Source organism: Canis lupus, chromosome 36 (genome assembly GCF_011100685.1).
Source record: "Canis lupus familiaris isolate Mischka breed German Shepherd chromosome 36, alternate assembly UU_Cfam_GSD_1.0, whole genome shotgun sequence".
Classification (NCBI taxonomy): domain Eukaryota; kingdom Metazoa; phylum Chordata; class Mammalia; order Carnivora; family Canidae; genus Canis; species Canis lupus.
This window is the reverse complement of record NC_049257.1, coordinates 26,661,235-26,677,559: the sequence shown is the minus strand read 5'-3', so window position 1 is coordinate 26,677,559 and position 16,325 is coordinate 26,661,235. Positions and strand designations below refer to the sequence as shown.

At 38.4% G+C, this 16,325-nt stretch overlaps 2 long non-coding RNA genes across 5 annotated transcripts in view; one reads left to right on the top strand and one right to left on the bottom strand.

Moving 5' to 3' along the window:
- The window catches only part of LOC111094249, a 95,188-nt gene that overhangs the window by 42,131 nt on the left and 36,732 nt on the right, over positions 1-16,325 (bottom strand). For all 4 annotated transcript variants that reach the window (XR_005384858.1, XR_005384856.1, XR_005384857.1 and 1 more), the window contains exon 3: positions 3,046-3,201. This is a non-coding gene — a long non-coding RNA (uncharacterized LOC111094249). The remainder of the gene's footprint in view (positions 1-3,045; positions 3,202-16,325) is intronic.
- On the top strand, positions 7,602-12,516 carry LOC119867856. Its single transcript, XR_005384860.1, has 3 exons — positions 7,602-7,774; positions 11,035-11,117; positions 12,424-12,516. It is a non-coding gene; the product is annotated as an uncharacterized LOC119867856 (long non-coding RNA).

The window sequence follows — 16,325 nt, the reverse complement described above, 5'->3', positions numbered from 1 at the left end:
TTACTGAATGTAAGCTCCATGAAAGCCAGAACTTTCCCGTATTATTCATAGATACATCTCTAGCTCCTAAAGTAGAGCTTGGCACAGGTACTCACATTTTTTTAAATGAATGAACAGATTAGATTATTTTAGAACATTAAAGAGGTCTAGGTATAGAAATGTATTCCTTAAAAGAAAAAAAAAGAAATGTATTCCTTTGGTCTACCATAGTACCAGAAATTTCTATAATCAGAATCATTTCGATTAGATTCTAATTGGAAAAACTATTAAAACGTAAACATGTAAGTAAAGCAACCCACTAAAATTTTCAGAGAGCTGATTCCTTTTTTTAAGCCTCGATAGAAACGGCTTCGACATAATGGGTTGTCTAAGAGTTAAAAGAAAGAGTGTGGAAATTTGGAAGTTAATCTCCAGAAAAAGAAAGGAACATAATGGGAAGGTCTTAAGCAGCTAAAGGACATGACGGAGGTGACAGAGTCACCTGGGTAATACTTTTGTGAAGTCTGCTCTAAGGAACTCCTAACTTTACATCTCATTTTTTCCTCTCTCAACTGTTAAAGTACTTCCCTAGCTCTGTTTTCAACAATCATCTACCATTTCTGTGAACCTGGCAGGTTGTATCATCCCTCCAATCCCCCAAAACAGGGAAATTAGGACATTTTGCCACATGGTATCTTGCTGGTAGATCTGAGATCAGGCCACGGAGCTTCCAATGGCCAACCCATTCTTCTACAGTGCCTGTTTTAGACACTTAGATCAGAAAATCCTCACTAAAGATCCTACGAGCTGGTGAGATTATCATATTCCGTGAGTAGTAACATGAGAGGAATGAGGAGTAGTGTTGGCAAGGAAGCAAATTATAGGACTGAAACTATTTTAGGAATATTAATAACCCCATCACTAACCTCCTACCCTGCTCCATATAACTCCAGAATGTTGCTTACGTCTTTACATCCTCTCATTTTACTTTGCTTTGTTATTTGTTCATTAAACATTCAGCAACTATTTATTAAGCGTGTGTGAAGTGATAGGCATTATGTTAAGTGCCTGGGACACATTAGAGAACAAAATAAGTTCTCTTTCTTTATTTTACCTTATTATACAGATATTTCAAGTTTGCAAGTTCAATAGCAAAATGCATTTTTTGGTTCAAGTACTTAGTCTATCCCCCCTCTGTGGCATAATGAATATTTGCTGAAGTTAATGGAAATGCACGGAATGGGACAGATTAGAATGAAAGGCAATGTGTTCTGATCCCGCATCCTACACCCAGGTCATGTTTGTCTTAGGCTGCTTAGGGCTTAAGCAGAGGCAGAGAAGAACGGCAAATGTAGCAAACAACTGAAAGTACGTCAGTGTTTCTCAAAGTAAGATCTTCAGGGATGCCTGGGTGGCTCATTGGGTTGAATGGCAGGCTCCTGATTTCGGCTCAGGCCATGATCTCAGGGTCCTGGGGTGGAGCCCTGCCACAGGCTCCACGCTCAGTGGGGAGTGTGCTTGAGGTCTGCCCCCCCTCCATCCCTCTCCTCATGAGCTTTCTCCCTCCCTCTCTCTCTCTCAAATAAATCTTCTTTTTAAAAAAGTAAGATCTTTAGACCATAAGCATCAGAATCATCTATTTGTTAACAGTCAAAATTCTATTACAACAGCAATGCAGATCCACTAAGAGGAAATCTCCCAAGGAAGTCTGCAGGCGTCCTGGAGACTCTTGAGCACATTCAAGTCTGAAAGCCACCGCTTTAAACCTTAAGTTAGAGCCAGACACAATAAAACAATGTACTCTACTTGTTCTGAGAGGGCCAAATCACATATAAATGACTTATTTTTAAATCTTTTCAGTTGACTCAAGTTCAGTTGCTAATGCATGGTAGACAAATAACAAAAGTTAAAAAAAAAAAATGCAGCCACTTAAGATAAGGTCCTGAAGTTGAGATGTTATCTGGAGCTTATCAAGCATCTGATTGAGCCACTGGCCTTTGTGGAAGTTCTGCAAAGGGCAGACAGCATTTTTCTCCAACTATCGAGTGATGACTGACTTTGGTTCTTTTATTTTATCTGAATAATTAACTCAAATAAAGGCAGCTTTTTGGTCTAAATAGCCATTGTCAATTATTCCATTTTCTGCTTGACTTTAAGGCTGAAGATTTGGTGCCAAGTAAATATATTGTTATCGTCTTTAAAAATATAATTCCAATTATCATGAATTTCATTGTGAAATAAGAACTACATTTTCTTGACAGAGAGGAGCATTTGTTTTTTCAAGTGAAAGTAACTTGCATTATCATGATAATTCTCTCAATATCCTTGTACTGATTTTTTTAATGTAATGTATCACCCTTCCAAACCATTTGTAATCCCATCAAGGCATTTATCTAATGAAATACCTTAAATTATTTTCCCATATAATGACAGAACATAATGACATCAAAATGGCCCTATCATGGAGTCCCACTGGATTTTTATTGAAATCTTTCATTTGAAGGTATAGAAAAATAAAAAGGAAGGATGCTTCTATGTATTGAAATATAAATCTCATGAGACTCTATTGAAAACAAGTTCTTCCTTTCCTTTAAATATTTTTAAAAAGATTTTGTGTTATGTACATCTTTAGTATGGTGATTTATTTAAAACTGGGTTTTTCAGACTCTCCATATTTATTTCCCCTTGCAATGAAGAAACAACTACCCACAGCCACTGAAAACCCTCTTTTAGGACCTAAATACTGCGTTTGCTTTTACTATTGGACACAGATTCAAATTCATGTTTTATTTTACAGACTGATCTGCTTTATACACTACTTCATTTTATCACTTCTTGTACTACAAATGATATATAAGCCAAACCACCTCCAAAATAAAATCATTTGCATTTAAATTCTTGATAATAATATAACTTGGTCAGGAGTGGTCAAGACTTGCAGCAACCTGAAGGATTTTTTTTTTTTAATCTAAAGTTCACAAAGTTTTGACCTATTTCCAGAGTAATATCAGCAGTCAGAATACTAGGAAGAAAGAGTGGTATTGGCTCCATAACTTCCATACTCACATCACAGTTCACATCCAGTCCCTTTACAGACCCACTGTTCTGTTCCATGCTTTATCCTCAGCCTTCTTCCCAAAGAGAGTTCCAATAGATGAGAAGTGTCTAGGACACATAATGGAGAGTAGTACAAGGAAAAGACCCAATGGCCATGAGAGAAATCTAAAACAGGCAAAAGAACAATAAAGGAATTAGACTTTGCTAGGATTCAATCAGTTCAGTAGAAGATGGAAAGGAAGTTGTCCCCTCTTCTCTCCTATTCCCATATTTATGGACAGAAATCATCAGGCTACTTTTGTAGAGATTGTGAAGGGACTCTAAAACTAGAAAAGCTGAAAGTAGCATATGCTTAGATCAGGTGATTTAAGTGGTGGGTTTTTTGTTTTGGGGTTTTTTTTGGGGGGGGGGTTGCTGTTGTTGTTTTTGTTTTTGGATATTCTGGTTGGAGTGAAAGGGAAAGTTTATAGATTCATAGCAAATAAAAATGCAGGATACTAGCCAAATTTGACTTTCAGATTTAAAAAATAAAACCTTTTTTAGTGTAAGTATGTTCCTTGCAATATTAGGGACATACTCATACTAAAATAGTACTTGTTGTTCATCCAAAGTTCTAAAATTTAACTGAGCCTCCTGTATTATTTCTATAGGAAGGGTCCCCCAGGTCTAAGAGATCTCAAGTCTCCCAATGCTCTCTGGAAGACCAGACAGAAGAGAATGGAGCCTGTGAGAGCCTTGGAATGAAAGAGGTACAGGGAAGGGCCCAAAAAAAGAGGTAGTAAAATAGTTGCTGGTACCAGGGACACAAAGAAGAGACAATAAGACAAAATACCTTCCAGGAAGTCTATCCCATCTCATCAACATAGGAGGAAGATGAAACCTGTCATCTTATCACTCAGCAAATACATTCATTTGGTTTGGGAGAGAAATGATTGATCCAGAGGAATGGAAATACTTCAGAAATTAAAGAGTCCCAATCTAAATCTACTGCCTACTAAGGGCAGAACTGCCCCAGAACTTGTGGTTTCTCTAAACACTGTCAATTTGGAACATACTTTATAAAAACAAATCCATTCTAAGAAAAACACATTTAAGTTTGACTGCTTCTCTGAAGCTTGCCAAGATTCTGACTGTGTAGTCAGTTGAAGCATCTCTCATGAACAAGCTCCATGCAAGGTTTCTAACTTAAGCAGCTACCCTCCCACCCCCACCACACCCCAGTTCTTTTTATCAGGTTAAAAAGAACCAGGAGAAATCTGCTATCTAGAAATGTACTGTTTTATTACCTAAAACCATAAATGTTTGTTTGAAGTTATGGGATCTATGTGCAATCAATTTGAATTTTATTCAAATTTTCCATACTCTAGAAATATTAAGCATTTTGGTTTGTTCCTATAATCTGTGCTAGAGAGAGTTAAATTCTCCCAAGATTCAAAATTTAAAAGTCTACACATTCAGGCAAATTTTATTATGACATTCTAAACCTTTTTTAAGATTTCCTCTAGGGGAATATCAACTTTGGTAAACAACAAGTTACAAAAAACCTTTTTAACAAAAGTATTATGCTGTCATTTATCATTTAATGATCTTAATAAAGATCAATTTTTTTAAGAGACAGAGAGACAGCACCGAGTGTGGGCTGATGCGTGCAGCAGGCAGAGAAAGAAGAGAGAGAATCTTCAGCAGGCTCCACACTCAGTGCAGAAGCTCAGCTTGAGACTCACTCTCATGACCCTGAGATCATGACCTGAGCTAAAATCAAGAGCTGGACACTTAACCAACTGAGCCACTGAGGGGCCCAATAGAGATCAATTTTGATTGATTTTTCTTCTCTTTTCTTGCCATAGACACTTTGCCAAAAACACTATCTTGCCTTCCAGAAGCTCAAAATCAAGGGAATGTTCATATATAATTTAGCTTACTTTTATTTTTACAAATAAGGGCACTTGTTATATGGAAGACATGATACTGAAGATCAGTTAGAAGCCAGACAATAAATGGAACTGGCAAAATTAGTTACTCTTCAGGGAAAAAGTACTAAATCGCTACCTCACACCCCAAACAAAAATCTATCACAGCCTAAAGATTTAATATAAAAAGGTTGAATTTCCAGATTTTTAGAAGAAAATCTAGTAGATTATCTTCATGTCTTCAAAAAAGGGAAAGGTTATCAAACAAAACATTAAAAGTATCCATCTTTTTAAAAAATTTTTTAAAGATTTTTTTAATTTATTCATGAGGGACACAGAGAGAGAGAGAGAGAGAGAGACAGGCAGAGGGAGAAGCAGGCCCCCTGCCTGGAGCCCAGTGCTAAACTCCATTCTGGGACTCCAGGATCATGACCTGAGCCAAAGGCACTCAACCACTGAGCCACCCAGGTTTTCACCATCTTTCCTTTTAAAGATAAGTTTGAAAACTTCAGCATTAAAAATTTTTGTTCATGAAAATAGAATTTTTTTAGAAAAACTAAAAGAAAAAAAGAGCCATAAATGAGGAGACAAGATTTATAATGACATAGATTTATAATGACATAGATTTATAATGACATAGATTTATAATGACATAGTGACAAAAGATTAATTTACAGAATATATAAGGATTTCTACAATCAATAAGAAAATGATATGAACAGGAATTTCACAGAAGAAAAAAAAATGGCCAATAAGGGAAAACTATGAAAGATTCTCAATGAAATTCCATTATGGTAAAATTAATATTATGCTTACTATATTGGTAAAAACTTTTAAAATCTGAGAGTATAAAGGGCTGACAAGAGCAAAAGGAACTTAAAAATAAGTATAGAAGTATAAAGTGATAGAAGTATAAAGTGATATAATCAGGAAAACATTTTAACATCTTCCTATAAATCTGAGCATACGAATTTACCACAGCTCAATCATTTCATTCCTATATGTGTGTATTTATGCAAATATAGATATACATATGCAAATATAGATATATACGATATGGGAGAGAAAAACATCCTTTTCCTCTACCTTGCTAATTTCTCACCTGTAACAAAAGACAAATTAACAGAGAAAAGCATGCAAATTTATTTAGTGTAAGGTTCACAAGACACAGGAACCTATATAAAGAAACAAAGACCCAAAGAAGCAGTTAAATCTGAATGTTTATGCTAGGTTTGACGGAGAGTAGAGAGACATGGAAAAATGTGCAAGGGCAAAAGAAAGAGTATAAGTAAATATAATAAAGTGGGGGAAACAGAGAGGCCTGTTCATTCAGATTCTTCGCAGTATCTTGGAGATAAGGATATTCCTTTCCTTATAGGGACAGCACCCATCACCTAAGAGTTTTATGACCCCCTTCAGAGGAAGGGCTTTTGTGCACATGCCACTTCCCAAATTTCTTCAGCTTAAAATATGTAATATGCCAAGATGCCACATTTAGGGGTAGTATGTCCTGAACCCCATCAAAACACAGTCATACCCTATAAACACTCTTGCAATGTTCCCCAAGATGTTCAAAAATGGTGATAGGTATTTATGTAGCAAAGAAATTGATTTTAAAAACCCCGTGTCAAAAAAAAAAGTGTCCATCAAAAAGGGAATAAATTAGAGAATACTCATATAATAAAATATTATTTAGCAGTGAAAATAAATCAATATATACAACACACTCAACTATCTACCAATATACACTACATACAATATTGGATGAATTTCATATGCATAATATTACTTTTTTAAAGTCACAAAACACTAACATAGTATACCATTGAATATAGCCAAAAATAAGAAAAATATATATTATTTATATGCAGTAATATTTTTTAAATAGCAATTTAATGCTAAATATTATTGCTGTCAAAGATAGCAAAGAAATAGAATAAGGAATGTAAGTAGCTTCAATGTTGTTGCTAATGTGCCAGTTATTAGTGGGGAGGTGAGTTCATGAGGGTTTGTTGCATTATTATGTTTCATAACTTAAATATAAGTTGTATTCTTTTGTATGAGTCAAATATTACATATAAGTGTTTATTAAAGAATTAGAGGATTAGATTTTAGCTGGATTGCTGATTTCCCAAGGCCAATCTCAAGGCAAGAGTACGTCCATCAAAAGCAAAGTTAGGGGATCCCTGGGTGGCTCAGCAGTTTGGCACCTGCCTTCGGCCCAGGGCATGATCCTGGAGTCCCGGGATCAAGTCCCACGTCAGGCTCCCTACATGGAGCCTGCTTCTCCCTCTGCCTGTGTCTCTCTCTCTTTCTCTCTCTCTCTCTCTCTCTCTGTGTGTGTCTCATGAATAAATAAATAAAATATTAAAAAAAAGCAAAGTTAGCAGAGAAAAAAAGAAAAGGAAGAAAGAAATCAGGCTGTAAAAGCTATTTAATTGTGTAGACTTGGAAACATTCAATTTTTAAAAACATATCATTTTCCTTTTCACCTTTTCATTTTCATCTTCTTAAGTAGCTATAATCCAAATCCAGAGCATGAGGCTACCAAATCCAGAATGTATTCCTTCCAGGAATGCTAGGTGTTATTCTTAAAAGTAAGTCATCCCTTGAGAAACTGAAAATGTTTATATGGTTCTTTGCACTAGGATATTCTTCTGTCGTTAAACATCGTATAACAATAAACAGACGGTCACAATAAAGTAGAGTGTGCTAACTGCTAGAAGAAGGAATTTCAGACCATCTTTGGAGCATATAACTACGGCAAAAATAGAGAGAAGGCTTTCCAGAGGATATGGCATCTAACGTTAAGTTTGAACCATGTGCAGGTAAATGGGTGATGAACTATCCAAGAAATATAGTCTCACATTCCTAAGAAACCACTAGGTGTATTTTGTGAATGGCTTAAAAGATCTTAAAAAAAAAAAAATATTCAGGGGCAATTCCTGATGTGCCAGATTTTTGCTTTCCATGGTAACTTTGGAATCTAATTCCCACATGAAATTCAATCCTAATATATACTGACACACTGGTCTGAAGATACTTTTTTTTTTTTAAGATTTTATTTATTTATTCATGATAGACATAGAGAGAGGCAGAGGCACAGGCAGAGGGAGAAGCAGGCTTCATGCAGGGAGCCCGACGTGGGACTCGATCCCGGGACTCCAGGATTGCGCTCTGGGCCAAAGGCAGGTGCTAAACCGCTGAGCCACCCAGGGATCCCCTGGTCTGAAGATACTTTAATTCCACACCAGGGTATTTAGCTTTTAGCAGTCTCTTTCCTAGATTCACTCCAAAGCACCATGTCAGTTCTTACAATCATGGAAACACGGTTTTGGAGGAGACAGGTAAGACCACCTAATCCATTTGTCTGATCTTATATATATAATTCTAATAAATCCAGGGTCTCATGTGAATCGGTTTCAGAACAGGGGTATATTTTAAAAGCTCAGTTAATAATCAAAAGTAAAAACTTGTTTGAATTCCATCCTTACTCTTCTCATAAACCGTCATAACTGATGCATTGACTGGGAGCTGGACTCATTCAATAATGAAAGCAACTATATTCGTCTTACTGCTCCTCATTAAACAGGCTTCATTGACTCATTCTTTCCCCCTTCTGGATGGAATCCCAGACAGACCCCCCCCCACCCCCCGATTTTTCCAGTCACTACTACACATTAAATACATGGAAGCTTTGTTTGGGGCATTTTTAAAAAACACGGACTGGTTTAAAATGAAGTAAGTCTATCTGGCTCAGTGTAAAAATCAAAATTCAGTTTAGAACTTCTCCTCTCCCTCAGATCACATCTGACCCCGGTTTGGAACCCCTAGTGAGGAATGGGATATGGTAAGCCTGCCCTGCTTCCTCTCCCATATGGGTCAGAGCACTGCAAAGAAGAGGAGAGACTTCAGAATGTGTCTCACTCAACTGGAGGATGTGGGACTGGTGTCCTGTACGTGGCAGATGTGCAAAGCTAGTCCTTTTTCTCCGGATGGAAATGGGGAAACTTTGGCAAGTACCTCAGAGGCCTCCCACCCTAAGGAGCTAGGACAGCAAGTCAACAATCCCAGTGGCACATACAAGCCTCTCCTCCAGCTGGTTTCCTGCAACCATCCATTGGAGTTCATTGTCCAATAGTCTTCTTGGGCAAGACAGGTTTTAGAAAGTCTCTATCACCACCCATGGGCTCCATATTTGTCTCTGAGAAACCTCACCTTTGCCTCACTGTTGGTGGAAATGCAGTTTGCTTCTATTACAGCCTTCGTTCCTCTATAATCAGGAAGATGCAGGGTCAGCTTTCTTCAGGCATGAGTCAAATATCCACCATGGAAGCCCCTCATGTTCTAAAGGGCACAAACTTTCCCCTGGATTTAAAGTAAAAAGAAAACGTCCTTCTAGCCATGGCCTTCACTCAGGGCACGGTTGGCGGAGGAGAATAATTCAACACACTGACCACTTTCTCCAATAAATCCTCTTTCTCAGCCTCTTCAGCCTCACCCTCTGTGATATATGGATGTGTGATGGACTGTTGCTAGGAAAATTTATTTTTGACCACCCCCTTTGCAAGTGCCACCTAGGTCGCCGAGCACCTCACTTCAGAATGTGAGAGTCCCCAAAAGTGCCCTCAGCCTTTTGGCCTCTCCTAAAACTTCGAGGCAAAGCGAGGTGGCACTGACATCTTGTTCCATGTGAAGGCACAACCCACAACATCATCCATTCAAATTCATATCCTCCTAGCCCCTTTCTGACAACCCACAGCTGCTCCAGTCGGTACCGTTATCTTGTCCAAGATAGCCCCCTCCAAATAAGTCTGACTTTCCTTTCTCTTCCTTTACCTTGCCCTTAGACTTTTTCCAAATAGTCTTTAAAATTCTCTTTAGAAGGAATAGATGAGGTAAAAATGAGCTCCCAATTACAAGATTTGCTTTTCACAGATTAGGACAGTGTGAAGATAGTGAACAGTCTCAAGGTAACGAACTGTCCCTTTACACACATAAGGAATCATATCTAGAAAGGTGATTTATTCAAATTCACGTAACCAATTAGGGAGAGAGGTGTCAATGTAACCCTCCTGCAACCAGGAAATTTTCTAATCAATAGGATAAAATAATGTTCTATTTTGTCAAGGAATTACCAAATAATTTAAATGATTTAGGAAGTTTTAAGCATATTAATCTATTGCTTTTAAATGGCAGTTCTGGTTTCTTGACTGAGATGTTTACAAGTGAGTTATCCTATCAATTCTGATGATACAAAGTCCCAGCCTCTGAATAGTTCAGGTTGTTTGGACATGTCGATCTTTGTGGATATGTGGGGGGGGGAGGGGGGAATCTTTGTGAATAAAGATAGGTAGCAAAAAGAAAAATTTAAAGGTACCATTTCTCAGTGAGCATGATCTCATATGACTGAATTCCTGTGTCTTTTGATGAAAGCATATCTGCCATTAGATCCCCTCGTCAGGGAAGGAGAATTTCCATAAAGGTTTACTTGCTTTTTTGGTAAAGAAAAAAAAAATGACTGCCTACTCTGTGTCTAATCCTGCATTAGGGTGGGAGACATAAGATGAATAAAAAATATATCCTGCCTTCCAAAAACTGACATTTTTATTTTTAAAAAAACCAACACGCTACAAGAATAAAAGTGAAAGTGCCACGATAAAAGGATATGGGTTCAGAAGAGGGTTCTTAATAAATATATTTTGAATGAGTGAATGACCACTCTCTGGAGGAGTTGGCATTTGAAATGACATTTGAAAATGGGTAGAATGTGAACATGCAGACACTGGAAAAGAACTTTAAATCAGAGAGACTGGCATATGTACAGATAGGTGGGAAAGCGCAAAGAATAACTCTAGCTACTATTTGTGCCTGGCACTCATTTAGCACTCCCCAAATATTATCTAATTCCACCCTCATAATGATGCTGTTATCATCCCACTTTTACAGAAGATAACATAAGGTAACATGTGCCAGATGCTTATTGCGTGACTGGCATCGTTCTTAGGACTTGTACGTATACATGCTCCCACTTTGTCTTCTTAACAAACCTGTAATACGAAATAAAATGATTGTCCCCATTTTCTAGTAAAGATAACATGGATCAGACCAATGGAATATCTTGCCCAATGTCATGCAGCAAGTAATGATGAAGCCTGGTTTCAACCCCAGGTAAGTTCAATTCCAGAGCCTCTGCTCTAAATTTTTGTTATACTCCTTCCCTAGAAGATAACAAGTTCAGTTTGGCCTCAACAAAGGGTACAACAGAAAGAGCAGTCAAAAATAAAGCAAAAGAAAAGTAAAACAGGGCTTAAATGCTTGGCTATGTTTTCATTTCATTCTGTGGACAAAAGGAAGTTACTGAAGCCGATCTGTTTGGTTCTGGTTTCCAAAAAACCATTCAAGCCAAGAATGCTTATGGCTTTTTATTCTAGATGTTAAGGAGCTCAGAACCGCACTTCTTATAGGGAGGAAGAGTGTGGCCAGAGCAACTCCTTCAAAGACTTAGGGAAAAGGAGCAAAAGCCCACCAGCCAAATCCCAGGCACAAATGTGTCTCATTTGGTCTCCCCCTTATTTTCAACGTTGGAAATCCTCACAGAAAAGTTCAAATTTGAGGCTTCTCTTAAAAACTCAGCAGATCTCACAATGCCATATTACATGGCAATGTTTAGCTCGAGCGGAGCAGAGAATCCATGCTTTATGTAGGTCATGCTCTCCAGCTTGCACAGTCTCCAAAACTCTCTATGCATTCTGATTTATTCCTCTTCTCGTTGCTTTAAATCTTTATAATTAATTATAAAATATTTCAAATAAACAAAATTATCCCATAAGAAAAGAGATACATGTCTACCCAACCTGCCACTTGATTTAACATGCTTTATTATACTTGCTAGATAATGATTTCTTTGTATTTTAAAGAAATAAAATGTTATGGAACTTTTTAAATATTTCTGGTGGGAGCGAAAACTGCTGTAAGTACCTGGGAAAGAAACTTGGCCATACCTAATAAAGGTTAAGATCTTCAGATGCCACCATACCTAGAGATATCTACTACAGAAAAACTCTAATATGTATGCATGAGCCACATGACTTCCTATTCTTTTACCATCAGCCCACTTCGCTCATTTATATTATCGGCCTGGCGTGTAGGTATCTGCAACATCTAGATATGGACTGTGAGGAGAGGGAATTTATTTTTTTATTAAATTCACTAGAAAACAAAATGTTATCTCTTAAAATAGACATTCCAGGACTTGAGCCCAGGGAAATGAGATTTGGAATTATTTTCTACATGGCTAGCATGAAAGAGTCCCAATATCAACAGTCCCTAGAGCAGCAGACTCTATGCTTTTAATGAGTTTTAGGTGGTAGACTCGCAAACATTTATTTTTAAAGAACTCAGTGGTCAAATAAATTTGTAAAAATAAAAAACTATTGAGGTAGACAAATCAATTAATTATTTTTTTTTCCTGCAGGACTTAGCAGAGCCTTTATGTGAAAATGTGTATTGTGACTCCTCTAAAGAGAGATATATACCATGCAGCTTTCTCCATGGAACATACTCTGGGAAATAGTTTATGAGATATTTATTTTGCCTTTTAAGACTCAATAAAATGTAAGCCAACCTATGCGTATAGAATAACCACATATTTTGGGAGAGTGATCTATCCACATGGTTTTTACAGAATAACTATGATCTCTTCTGTTAGTTCTCTATTGCTACCAAGACAAATCACCACTAGGAATGTCTTAAAACACCACCCACTTATTATCCCACAGTTTCAGTGGGTTAGAAGTCAGGGTATAGGGTAGCTCAACTGATTCTGTGCTCAGAACCCCACAGGCCAAAGTCTAGGCTCTTCAATCCTTTCCAGAGTCTCTGGGCATAAATCCTCTTCCACATTTATTCAGGTTATTGGCAGAATTCAGTTCTATGGAATCCCCATTTCCTTCTTTCAAGATGGCAGCAGGTCACACCGTACGGTAAATTTCCCTAACTGCCCACTAGTGCGAGGTCCTAAGATCAGCAACGTCAGCATCACTTAGGAACATGTTACAAATGCAAGTTCTCAGCTCCTTTCCCAGACCTACTAAATCAGAAATTCAAGGGGACGTCGTGGAACCTCACAATTTGCATTTAAATGCTTGGAAACCACTACTCTAGGATCACAGACTCACTTCATACTTGATGTAGCTTTAAAATACATTTTTCTAAGTGTTATAGGCTGAACTCTGTCCCCTCAAAACCCATATGTTGAAACCCTAACCCCTAGTACCTCAGAATGTGACTATATTTAGAGATAGGGCCTTTAAAGAAGTGATTAAGCTAAAATGAGAGTTCGGGTGGGCCCTGATCCAATCTGACTGGTGTCCTTAAAAGAAAAAGAAGAGAGACACCAATGATGCCCGCCCACAGAGGAAGAGGAAGAGCCATGTGAGGACACGGCAAGAAGGCGGCCAACTGTAAGCCAAAGGGAAAGACCGTAGGACAAACCAAACTTGCTGTCCCCTTGACCTTGGACATTCAGCCTCCAGATACTGGAGAAAATAAGTTGTCTGTTGTTTAAATCACCCAATCTGTGGGATTTATAGTATGGCAGCCCTAACAGGCTAATACACTAAGTAAAATATGTATCATTTTAAGTGATCCATGTCAATTCTCCACTCCATTATTTGGATGATTTTTACCCTGATCTACATGCTATACTGGTTTCTCATCTTCATTTGGCCTAGACTCTTTCCCAATACAGGCCCAACTAACAGTTCTCTTGCCGATTCCCAACTCTGGCCTACCCCTCAGGGCCTTCCTGATCCCGTCTTGCCTACAAACGCCCAACCACAGATCCATCCAACCTGCACCCTCTCCACTCCTCCATCACTGTACTGTTCCTAATGAATTAGAAATATTAGTCAGCCTCTTTATTTCTCCATGATGGGTTCCTTAAGACAGACACTCTGCTTCCTGCCCAACCCACACTACTTGTGCGTTGAGTGAGAAAACAAAATCCGTATTTGAAAGCTAAGATTTGATGTACCAGGAGCAAAGCTAATGAAAACTCTTAAGAATATGGGAAATAGTATAGATGCACCAAAAGCAAAGCTACTGGAAATATTTCAGAATATGGGAATAGTTTTGAGAAAACTTTCCATAACCAAGAACATGGACGAATTCAGGGATTTCACAAATCAGACTTCATTTTCAACTATGCAAATAACTGAATATTTGCATCTGCTGAGGAGCAGAGCCGACAAATTTATTGACATGAACTGAACAGCTAAGCTAGTAAGGTGAGGACACGCTGTGAATTCTGTGAAAAAGTTTACACTTCAGTGCTACTGAAATGTCAAGGATAATTGAACAACTTATTCTGGTTTCCCTTAAGCTCCATTTTTTTAAGTTAATATTAGATCTATATGCTAAAATGAAAGGACAAATATCCACAAAATTAAGAGGAAGACGAGCAAAATAAATGATTCCCTCGAAGGATGAAATTATAAAATGAGACTTGCTAAAAGGTCATGGGACTATTTAATGGAACACAACTCTGACACGGGCTTGGGGCAGGAGATTCCAAGTGTTCTCAAAAAGTAAGAAGATGTTAGCTCCTGGAAACCACTTCTAGATTTCACTGCTTAAAAAGAGAAAAATAAATAAATAAATCCGTACTAATTTAGGCATGTAAGTAGGTTGACAGGGAAGAAACTTAGTTTATTACTTACTTTAAGCTGTAGTCATCCTACTGCTGGCTTCTGGGGAGATGTGACATAAAACATTTTCTATATGGAAAAGAACTTTTCTGGATAGTCAGTTGCCTTGCACTCGGTATATGACAACTGGATGTACACTGACGTGAACTTATAAAATCATTTATAAACAAACAGCAAACCTCTACCATCATATTTGCTATCTAGAAAGTTTCTCATGGGCACTTAGTCATTAAAGGGAAGATGCTACACCTTCACATTGCCAGAGTTTCCTTCATTTACTCATTCATCTATTTTACTCATCAATGCAGCAAACATTACTGCAAACCTACTATGCACCAGCCTCTGAGCAGCTGCCACAATCAGGAAGCCCCAGTGAAGCCAGTGAAACGGGTAGGTAAACAGCTGACAGTCCAATGTGACAAGGACCTTGACATCAGGCGCAGACCAGATGTTATAGGGACGGGACAATTAAGCATTCATAAAAATGGAACTTGCAGGTGGATGTAAAGAACATTTCTGCACGCACCGCCCAGCCCCACCACCCTGGGCTTCCACCTGGGATAGAGACTACACCGGAAACAGTTCAGAGCTAAGAACCAAAAGTGCATGATTGACTTCCTAAATCCAATGAAAAGCAAAGTACCTCCTCCATAAAGTTTTCAAAGTATTAACTTTCCAAAGGATTGTTCTGGCAAACACAGCCTCTCCTCCCATGTGTACAGAGTTTGTGAGTCACCAATGATTGCCCACCTACCTCTACCTCCCTTTCTTTCGGGATGGGTTGTCTTGTCCCCCATCCCCAAGCTTCAAAGCCACAAGCCTGCAAACAGACCCCATTCTTTTTTTTTTTTTTTAACAGACCTCGTTCTATCAGAACATGGAGAAATTCCAGGTGTGAAACTAAGAGCCAGAGTGCCCAGGGTGATCCGCAAAGGCATTCTGTAATCCCACTGCTTAGCCTACATGGATATCTAGGTACTCCTGAAGGCAGGCAGGCAAGCCATCTGTCAGCAACCTATGAGGGCTACCCACTGAAGTAGGGAGACTCCAGTTACAAGATTCTCCATCATGAGGATAAAAAGTGGTTACAGTTGGAAAAGGAATCATCCATAGTAGAGGGGATGTCAATGCAGATTCCCCAGAAGAACTAACAAATATGATAATGAGAGAGCCAACATTGACATGCCAGAGGCATAGAGGGAGCCAGCGGGCAGCTGGCGTTAGGGAGAGAAACAATAATGCCCAAAGGAAGAGGGGACCACAAGCTATCACCAGTGATGGTCATTCATAAAAGCAGACATTAACACACACACACACACACACACACACACACACACACCCACCAGCTTCTGCAGCTGTGTGAACATAATGACCTGGGAAGAGAGAAGGGGCCAAGTTCAGACACCAGTATTCCTTTGGTCAGTGGGACTCTGCAGCTGCCTGGGAGCTCTGCCCAAATTCTGGGAAAGAGTCTTTGAAATGGACACTGACAGTATCCCAATTTGATTGAAATGAAACTGCTTTAAACTAGAAATGAGTGACAAAGGGAAGAGGGGTTCGAGACCGAAAAACAAATATGAAACCTATTCCACGCTTGAACATCACTATTGAAACTCTTAGATCATATCTACTACAATGTTCATAATTTTCAAAAACTTAAATTTGTATA